The sequence below is a fragment of the Rhopalosiphum maidis genome, chromosome 3, assembly GCF_003676215.2.
Source record: "Rhopalosiphum maidis isolate BTI-1 chromosome 3, ASM367621v3, whole genome shotgun sequence".
In the NCBI taxonomy this organism is placed as follows: domain Eukaryota; kingdom Metazoa; phylum Arthropoda; class Insecta; order Hemiptera; family Aphididae; genus Rhopalosiphum; species Rhopalosiphum maidis.
In genome coordinates, this window is record NC_040879.1 from 7,524,394 (window position 1) to 7,535,761 (window position 11,368).

The window sequence follows — 11,368 nt, forward strand, 5'->3', positions numbered from 1 at the left end:
AAAAAGATTATATGAATTCTATAAGATCCAAACCTTAAGTTAATCTGAAACACATAGGTACTTTAATGTTTATATCAGATATTCGTCGTATATTTTACGAATTTTTGTAAAAGTAGTTTTAGAAAATAACAAAAAACGTGTTCATTGAATAACTTTATACAAATGTATAATTTTCAAATTATTTGAGAGATTAATATTATTAGGTAGGGTTAATTAATCCATTTGAAGAACTCCTTACGATAAATTAGATTGGTATATATATATATATATATATAATATATATCCATGGTTTCAATAAAAATAAAAATTAGACCACCATCGTTGTATTAGGTTTTGAATGATATTTATATATTAGTACTTAATGGCGTTAGTTGCAAGAGCATACATCACATCATATATTATATTATGATACAATACCTAATACTTGGTGGATGGTGCTATAGACGCTATAGCAGGCGATTGTATTCTGTAGGATAATATATAAATGTTATAGATATTTGAATATAAGTATATACAATTTTTGAAGTATTTTCGTGTAAAAATGCACTGTTTATTGGTATTTTATTTCTCAGGTATACTTTTGTAATCAATATTCGCTTTATAAAACGTAATTATGAGTTACGACAATCGTTTTATATTATAATATTTAAAATTCTAAATAAAAATAAATAATTATTCTTCCAAGGATTTAAGTTATTTTGATTAAATTTAATAAATATTTTTTCCTAGGGACTTTTTAAATTCTCCAATTCTCCATACATAAAATATAAATGTTCAGAATATTTTTCCAACTTTAAGCTATTTAATTGCAATCTATTCACACACCATTCTACAGTAACTACGTGGTATTAATTTTTTAATTACATAATAATATTGTTAATAATTATTACTGGGTAATACATGTTTTTTTTACGTATACAATTTAGTTTAACATAAGTTATTACTTGAAGAAAAATACATTTTTAATATATCCTTAAAAATAGAAGCTTAGGCAAATTTTTCGTATAAGTACGCAAAATGTATAGGATAATTCATCATTTAATTTAAATTTTTAAATTATCAGATACACTCAATGATAACCATGCCATGTTTTTGATTTTTAAAAATAAAATGTATATTTCATAGCCTTGTTGTTCATAGTATTATACTCCTAGTTTTAGCTTTAAATATAACTCATAATCTTTCCATTTTAATGTCATTGTTAATAATCAAAATTAGCGATAATAAAAAAATATATACAATTTAAATTAGACTAGATACTTAATTTAATATAAGTATAATTGTATACCTACGTATATCATTATTTCTATACATAAGTATACAACTAAATATGAAATAATCCTTAATTAATTACAATTTTACCAATTAATTACCTGTTAAATATACATAGTTGTTTGGCAGTTATGAAATCGTACAATTTGACCTTTCATATGATTGCTACCATTGAGTAATTTAGAGTTAATTCAATTATCAAATTATCTAAAACATATTTGTTCCACGATTGTGATTGTTCATGTTATACAACATATATTTATAAATTAATTCGACTTAATCATTATATTTCTTATAATATTGAAATATAATATATTTTGACAAACGTTCTTATTGAAAGTATATATTAGCGAATAAAGTGGTACGCTAAAATATTCAAAATGGCCTGCATACAATTTACATATTAGGAAAAAACAATATAGATACGAACCCATTACTATGCCCACATCCTCACTACGCTCATATATAGGTTTTAAAAAAGTAGCGTGTTATTTATTGTAAATTAAAAAAAAAAAAGTATTTCAATTGGAATTCGGTTTTAATAACTACATTTATATAATGCCATTTAATCGTTTTATTTAATATAGGCTTAAAAAGTAACTGTGTTATATTAATTAAACACAAAACAATTTATAATAAAACATTAGATTAGGTAGTATAATTAATTATTATATTATGAATGAAAATATATTTTAATATGTAAATATATATATATCAAGATTAAATGTTTTTTATCTTAGATGTAAATGCTCGTCATAAATAAAAATAATTATAAATTTAAATAAATAATTATAGTTTTTTATTATTTTTAGATTAATTTTAGAAATTACAGTAGTATTTACTCACACAAATCGTAAAACCTATAAAAAAAAATACGATCCTGTACTCGCCATGTTGTAAAATAATGAATGTTCAATGAATAACAATGTTCTAATTCCCTTAAATCTGTGGTTCCTAACCTTTTTAGCAGTCAATGCTCTTTTGTTCCACAAAATTTATCTATTGGTGCCTTTTTGTGAATACCACGAAGACTGTGATTAAAATTACCACTATTAGTTCTCATTAATAACCAATTTCAATAATTTTATTGAACATATTATAAATAAATAACAATAACATTATAGTTGCGATTAAAGAGAACAAAATATTACAAGACAGAAAAAATGCTTTAAAAGTGAAAAACGAATCTGAAAAACTAATAACTAATGACATTTTTGTGGTTGCTTATTTTTGGAAAGTTCGAAAATGTCTGGTTCAATTTGTGACAACTGAATACGGAGGTCAGGTTTTACATTAAGACGATTTCGGTATTTGGTTTTGATTGAGGAAGTCGTGAGTATATATAATGTTATCTAAATTTACGTGGTGTGTGTCATTTATCTATTTATTTAGAGACTACATTGTAATTTAAGATGCCATTCGGACACTTTGGAGCACAGGTTGAGAACTACTGCCTTAGATCCAGGGGCATCTTCAGGTCAATTCTACGGGAGGTAGGGGGCAAACATTTTAACTCTTACATACCGCTTTGATAAACCAAAACTTAAACCTATAATATATTTGATGTAATTTCAACTTATATTGTCTTTAACGATTTCTGATACATATATTGTAGAGATGCAGTAAAAAAGTACTTACAAACTTAAAGTAAATAATAATAATTATAATTATAGTAAAAAAATATATTTATTATATTTAAAAATGTATAATATGTTACATAACAAAGTTCAAAACTCTTTTATTAGAAGCAGCAAAGTGATTAATAATGTTGTTTGTATTAATTGTTTCATTTCTATGAATATTAAAAAGAGCTAATCCAGTCAGCCTCTGCTCACTCATTCTGCTTCTTAACCAACTTTTTAATCGAATAAACAATTATAATACACCAAAGCAATAATAACTAAGAAGCATATGCATAAGCAATAAGCAGTAAATAATTTATTTACTTAAAAACTTTAAAATTTAAGTTTGTAAATAAAATAAATGCTTGTTAATGAATAATTAATTTTCTGTAATCAATATTAAAGTATAGTATCTACCTAATGAAAGAGAAATAAGGCTGTAAGAAATGTTTAGTATAAGTAAAAATTTAAATGTACCTATTAATAGTAAAATTTACAATATGCATAATTTTATAATTTTATATAAATATTTAAAATATTAAATACTTATAAAAAATTAAAATTGTGTTTTAAAAAAGTATATAGGCAGTTTAGAAAAATTTTTTAATAAAAGTATAAAAATGCATTCAATATTTCAATGTTAATGAAAATGATACCTGCGAAGAGTTAAGAAGCTGCGTTCTGCAGTTGCTACGCTAACCGGAAGTGTGTATAATATAAAAAGAATTTGTCTAATACAAGGAAAAATAAAATCAGGACATTCTTCAATGGCGTTAAATACATTATTTGGAACTTGTAATCCTAACATAAAAAAAAATGTTAATTAAATTTATATACATATCCAATTTTAATTATTAAAAAAAATATTAAAAATTTGTACTAAAGAATTATGGATATTTTGTAAAACAAAGACAGAACATTACACGACTTATTAGGGGCGATCGCCTCCCCCCCCCTCGGCGACGCGCCTGCTTAGATCGTTGTAAAAAAAGTACACCATAGATTTAAAAGGCTTTAAAAAATTCTTATTATCTTTGAACTTTTCTGATAATAATCTAGTGAGAAATTTAAAAAAAACTGTTATTTAAGTACAATCTAGATAAATATTTTATTTGTTGCATGAAATATTAAATTATAGTTTCATAGCATTTATACTCAAAATAATGAATAACAATCATATCCATAAGACCACAAAGGAAAAAACACATTTATAGCTTCAATAAGTAATATTCAAATTGTAAATGACAATATGTTCGAAATGTTTACTGATACCGAATATTATGCTATTATGCTCACGAAGTCATTATAGTACTAGCAAGAGCGGCAAAATGTATATTGTATTATCATTTGTATAAAATGTCAAAATTAATAGTATGAGATAATATTAATATAAAATATCGAAAAAAATATGCTTAAGCTGTATTAGCCGTAGGTACACATTTATAAATTGTTGATTGCATACGTACGTTTGTGATATAACAATAAATACAATTGCATGTTAACTGTCGTCGATTTAAATTAATTAATGTATTGTATTCAACCTGTTAATACTGTTTTGTTATCTTCAATTCTCAATTATTATTAAAAAAAACACAGTACACGCGTGTATGAGCTTAACTGGTTAATTTTTTTGCAAAAAATAATGTGGGTATAATACAAAATAATTTAACCTAAATTCTAAGTAAAATGTGTTGAATCCTGTAGTTAAAATATAAAGTCCTGTAGAAGCTATCGTTTAGTTATTATGCTTTTAAAGGTTTTAATTAAAATATTATGTGAAATTTACATTATCTTATAGTTCGAATAATTAGACTAAGAAAATAATATGTTCTATAGTTTTTTTTTTTTTGCTTCTTCGATTTTTAAATTTATAAAGATACGTGATACATAAGATCAATTATTGCACATAAATGACAAGTTTAATAAATTACGAGTCATATTCTCGATACTTCAAATTACAGAACATTCAGAATAATTTATACTTAGTTATATTTTATTTAATATATATTTATATACATATTAAATATTTTAATATTTAAAAAAAATATCTGAGATTGCGTATGTACTATACACACGACCTAATATATATATATCGACGTTAATAATAGGTATCTGACAAAATATGATTTTCTTCTTCTAGAGACCTGTATTAAAATGCTGTTATTATCAGCAGACCTGTATTTAAATAGCCACGATTTTACATAATCTGTTTGATTCCTTTGTGAGATTGGTAGTCCATTAATATTTATGAACTTGAGGTTAGATATGTTATGTATTGTTAATTCAGATCTGAGATCGGAACATATTGAATTTATAAGATTAATAAAGCCTCTCTCACATTCAGCAGTAGATCTGGTGAAGTTTTAATTAGCACATCCAATTATTTTAATTCTTTATTTATCATAATGTCATTGTCGTCAACTTTGTTGGCTTCAATTTCCATGTTTGGGTTGACAATTATTATAAAGTAAATCGAGAAAGCACACACGAGAATACAATTAAGAAAGTGCAAACTTATTTCCTACATTAATACTTCCTGTCTGTAATACTGATGAAAATTTAAAAGTCAATGGTCAACACCGTGGTTATCAAGATGTGAGAAGCGAAAATAAAATTACCACAGTTGAGCTGCTAACAGCTATAGATTCTAACGGCGTTTTAAACTATTTTTCATGCCATATACAATTTTAAATAGATATTGAAAATGTAAACATGATAACATAGATAACCATAACTTCTAAACTAAGAGATAAAGAGATAACAGACATTTTTTTGTTGCTAAAGGTAAAAATTGTGTTTTGCTAGAATAAGTATACCCGTCTAATACTTATGCACCCCACATTATATTATAATTTAAAAGTATACGTATCAACTAAAAAAATTCTAAGAAGTCATTATACGCAGTAAGCCCATGTACACGCTCTACTACACCACTGGACTCAACTCCTCTTTAATGTTAACCATAGGTTCTTTTTCTCGATTTGGTTGGAATCAAATAACGTTAAAATAATATTTTAACGAATGACTAATAATACTTTCACACCATTAAAAATTTAAAAATAGCTGTGACTAAGACGTATATTAATTTATGGGCTTATCTCACGAATCAAAACAATTGGTGATTTTTAATTGAAAATTATGTTTTCATTTGCACGTAATGGTCAGAAACTTTTATCACATTACCTATTTGAATCAATTTTACAAATTATATTAATTCAATAAAACGGCACATAACAATAAAAAAATAAACAACAAATTAAAAGTACTTTTACTAACGCGATATCAGCAACTCGACAACAGTTTTTCTAGACAACTTCTCTTTCGACGCAACTGAGAATTACAGATTCAACGTTCACCGAATTGTGAACGGCAAACTATAAATTCCATACTAACAGGGTTTATAAGTACCCGTACATTTGTAAATTAAGCGAGTAAGTAACAAATCAGGAAAACTTGAGCATTTGAACAATAAATCAGCCTTTAGCAAATAAAAAACAGAACATTCTCGAAAAAAAAAACTAAAAAAAAACTGGAACCGACGACAATGAAGGGTCAAGATGGAGAGGGGGAGGTGTCAATCCACGCACGTAAACCCGACGTTCCCATCTGCTGCGCAATAATATTGTTTGGTTCGAACAATTATATTTGTAATGTTAGTTAAGGATTATCTGGATTCTTGAAGACACCACGAGGAGCTGGCTTTCAATATATACCTAAAACTATTTTTGGTCTGGTTAAAATAAAAAATGAAAAATAAACTATATGCGTACATAATATATACGATTTTATATGTATGTTATTTTTGTACCTAAGTAAAGTAATGTTAGTAATGTTACACAATATTTACCTATATATAAAATATTACTTTTGTATTTTTTATTTATATTGTTCAATGATTTTTGTTTATATTTTCTTTTTTCTTTTTTTCTGTTTATATTTTACTGAATCTCAATAATATGTTATCAATAAAATGTTCTGTGGTCACAAATAACTATACTCATAACTGAAAACAAAATATTGTGGGAGGAATTTATTTACTGTTCTTTTTTTTTTACTGCCTTTCAGTGTGGGTGCTGATTAAAATCACCATATTGCTTAGGTAAAATAAATATACATTTATGGTATTTATATTTTACTGAATATAATATTAAACATTTATATATGAATTCTTATACATTTTAGACGATTTAAAATAGTGCATTACTTAAAATATTTGATTTAAATCACAGTAAATACTAAAACACACATTGCTAATTAATGATGTAAATTTAGTTCCAAAAATCGTACAAAAAAAAAATTATAATAAGTTTATAATAATGTGTTATGTATAAAGAACAGAGGATATTGTATTAAATAACAATGTCACTTTTATTTGAAACGGACGTTTGTACTTAGGGTATTTCCATTTATTTCATTATCCTTTATGTTTTATTATATTGTACATCTTGTTTATAAATATATGCTTCTTTTAGTCGGTTATTGTACAGCTGTCTACTGAACATTGAACTATTTTTTTTTTATAAAAACGTCCTCAATAACCTTTGTACAGTTTTCTTTAAGTCGTATTAAGGAAAATATCCTTTGCTTGCCTGTGCGGTTTCTATTATCCTTTAATTTTTTTTTTTAAATTATACTTTGCCTGTTTGTTCTTTATTTTTTTTTTATTTACTCGCAATTTTTATAAAAACCAGAGAAGGCTTATGTCCAGTAAGATATGCATCATCCTTTTCAAAAACCTGTCTTTTGTAATGGTCGAGCATTAGGTATATCAAAAAATGTGTTATAACTGATCCGCCTCAAAGACAGTAAATCATTTTTTTTTTCTTTCAAAGTTGTCTTTGAATTTTTATTTATATTTATTTCTTTAAAAAAAATTTGTTTAAGGTTAGAACTTGGATTATTCTCATACCTAGGAAGTATTATTCTGTTCAGCTGTTCAGGTGAAAATTTAAATATTTTTCCATTTATTTTATTTTTGTTTTGTGTAATAATGCATTATTATTGTTATTAACATTTTATTCTATATAATTTCAAATTATATTCATATAAAAATATCAAATATTATAGTATATAAAATAGTGATAATTTTAACCATCAACGATGAAAAAAACTATTTAAAAATATATTTTTGTTTTTAAATATGTTTATTTATTCTATCTTTTTGTGTTTTAATACATTTTTAAATCGGCTGAATACAATATTTTATTCTATATAGGTGTTGCAAAACTATGAACTATACAAACAATTTCATTAACAACATTAATAATATATTAAAATATATAGGTTGCTATTATATACACGTACTGCCACTTAATTGAAAATCTTAGATTTTTAACCATCTTAAATCCATGAAATCCAACCTACCCCGTCAATAACATATTTGTAAATATTTAAATAAATAAATATAAAATTTTCAATTGCACACCTATTCAAAATACGACACTCTTAATATATTTAAATTTACTAGTCTTAAAAAAAAAAAAAACAATAGGATATAAAGCTGTTTAATATAATAGTTATCAGAATGATAATAGATTTAGTAAATAATAATACCTATAAGGTATTATAAGGTAATTATATTTTTTTTAATTCAAATGGTGCTCACGTTTAATTTTGCATAAAACAAAAAACATTACGAATCTTAAATTCACAAAATAAAAACTATTTCTTTTAGCGGCTTTTCACGAAACACTTTTTTTTTTTACGCAAATGATATTACATTTTCATTACATGGCCTCGACATTGTTAATGATTTTATACTTTGAAACGGCACACTTAGTTCATACTTGTATTTGTTACTGATATTCCGAGTATAATAAAATATAAAAAACATATTCCAATAATGTTGTGTTTTTGTAATTGCAATATACCTTGCACGGATATACTAACGACTTTAAGACCTATAAACTAAATAGATTGTTGAATGTATCTTATATTAAAGAAGAAGAGTTTTCAGCCTTTTACGAAACTGGCAATATTTAGATATTACGATTAATAACTGCACTATATTAAATTTATGTTACGTGATATGTAAATACGTTATATGATTATTTAATTTATTGTTTTTTTATAATTAATTTTATAATAGCTCTTATTGCACAAAAATTTTAAAATTGATAAAAATATTCACTAATATTCATAAACAATAAAACATATTATGCGTTTTTAAAGACCGTACTATGTAATTGAGATTAATATAAAGTAAAACTGAAGTGAAATTACTTCATTATAAAATAATATGCAAAGGTGTATGACCTTGCGAGTGTTAAAAGTCACCAGTGATTATTGAAATTTTTGGAATTTTGATGATTATTGTAATTGTTATTCAAATAATTACATAGGTAAACAAAAGGTATGTTGTGAATATTGACATAAAAATAAAACCATACAAATACAATTATTTGCAATTAATAACTAATTGATTATATAATATTACAGACACGACATAATTATTATTATGATAAATAAATATAGTAGGGTTGATAACAACATTATTAATTATTAAAAGATGTTAGGGTATTATGTAATTTAATATTGCAAAATGTCTCCTAGTCCTTATAAAAATAAATACTGAACAAAATAATACAATTTAAATACCTATTTTCGTAATGTAATGTAAATAAATTATTGCAATTTACTTTAAAACATATTATTATAATGTAATAATGATAATTAAATAAAAATTACTAATAATAAACATGTTCATTGTAGATTTGTAAATGACGACTATGCATCATCTGAATTTTGTGTTACGTATATGATTACTATAAGCTATTTGGTTATTCTTATATTGATGATTAGTTTTACACATTCAGAACTTTAGAAAAAGAGTTTGAGATTATATTTTGTGACTTTATGTTTTTGGCAATCACGGTAGAACTATTTTTCTATGTGCGTTGTGAATATTTCGTGGAACTAGGAATACATCAGCATTGGTACCTAATGATGGTTTGTAAATTAGATACATTTTCAACAATTTCTGTCGGTATTAATATCTTACTTGGTTTCGTATATAGATTTTCCATTACTTTTCTCTTACATCCGTTTGAATATATTTTTCTGTCGAAATTTAGTTGATCGTGTCCGTTAATTTCAAAAATATTTTTAAAATTGTGAAATGATTTATACACTTATGCGCAATGCAAGTTCTGACAGTACAACGCCATCGTATTGAACAATATTAAGATTTATGAACTTTTTTATACGTAAAGTTTGCAAAATTTTATCTGGTACTTTTTATAATTTTACCAATATTTTTATCCATTACTTCAATACAATTTTGAAATGTAAAATATGAACGTACACTCGATTAATATCGAACAAACTGTAAATATCACGATACTGCTGTTCAATATTATTCGATATTTTTTTTTTTATTAGATTAGACTAGATTATGTGTGTGTTGGTATTATCCAATAGCCGATGCGGTATTAGTAAATTCATCAGCCGGGAAATGCCAACAATTGAAGTTAAAAGTTTGGCACAGATTACATATTACATTTCGTTTTCTGTCGTGACGCAAAATACATATTATATTTTTATATTCCTGAGTAAATTATGTATGTAATTAAATGTATCTACTGGTGGTGCAAAATATAATCTACCTTTGAAATCCGCGGACCAAACCTGGTCAACTTCAACACATAAAGTCACGTTCCTTTGGCCAACCGGATTGAACAAGTTAATTTAACATAATTTACTCAATATATAAACTTAAGTTTCATATTATAATATAACCTTTAACATTTAGCCATTGCTATTTAATATTTATTATATAACCAAATTGCAATACGAAGGTCCAAAAAAGAAAATTAAATTTGAATTCCATGATACTGAAGGTTATTATTTTTCTGTAAAAAAATAATTTAAAATTGAATTATAAAATAAATAATCATTAATTAATTATTGAAACAAAAAATATTTATTATCATAGAAATTTGACTTTTAAAATTCTATAAAGATTTTGCTGATAAAATAATATATTTTTTTTTAAATCACTCATTTTTAAGTTATTTAAATATTCTTTGTTTTATATACTTAAAATCATCAATAATTAATTTTAAAAAAAAACCATCGTGGATTATTTAAAAAATATTATAAAATACCCATTTATCCAATTGATTTTAATTTTTTTATTTTTTAAAAATAGTTTTTATAGTTTTCAAGTCATCAGCATAATGCACTTTAATATTGAGTAATAACTGTATTCGACTGTTGTCGAATTATTATTTTTATACGTTTTTACAGTATTAGTTATTAAAAACTTCTGACTTTGCAATTTGTTCATTAAAATTTGATTGTGGTACACACAATATTAAATAAGTATTTTAATAAATACAATAATTGATGAGGAACATCAGTAATGTAGTATAGTTTTTGTGTATTAAAATATTATTTAGTTAAAAAAAATATTAAGTAATTATAAGTTAATATTTATTTATACACGTACTATAAATTTAATTTGTCATAATTTA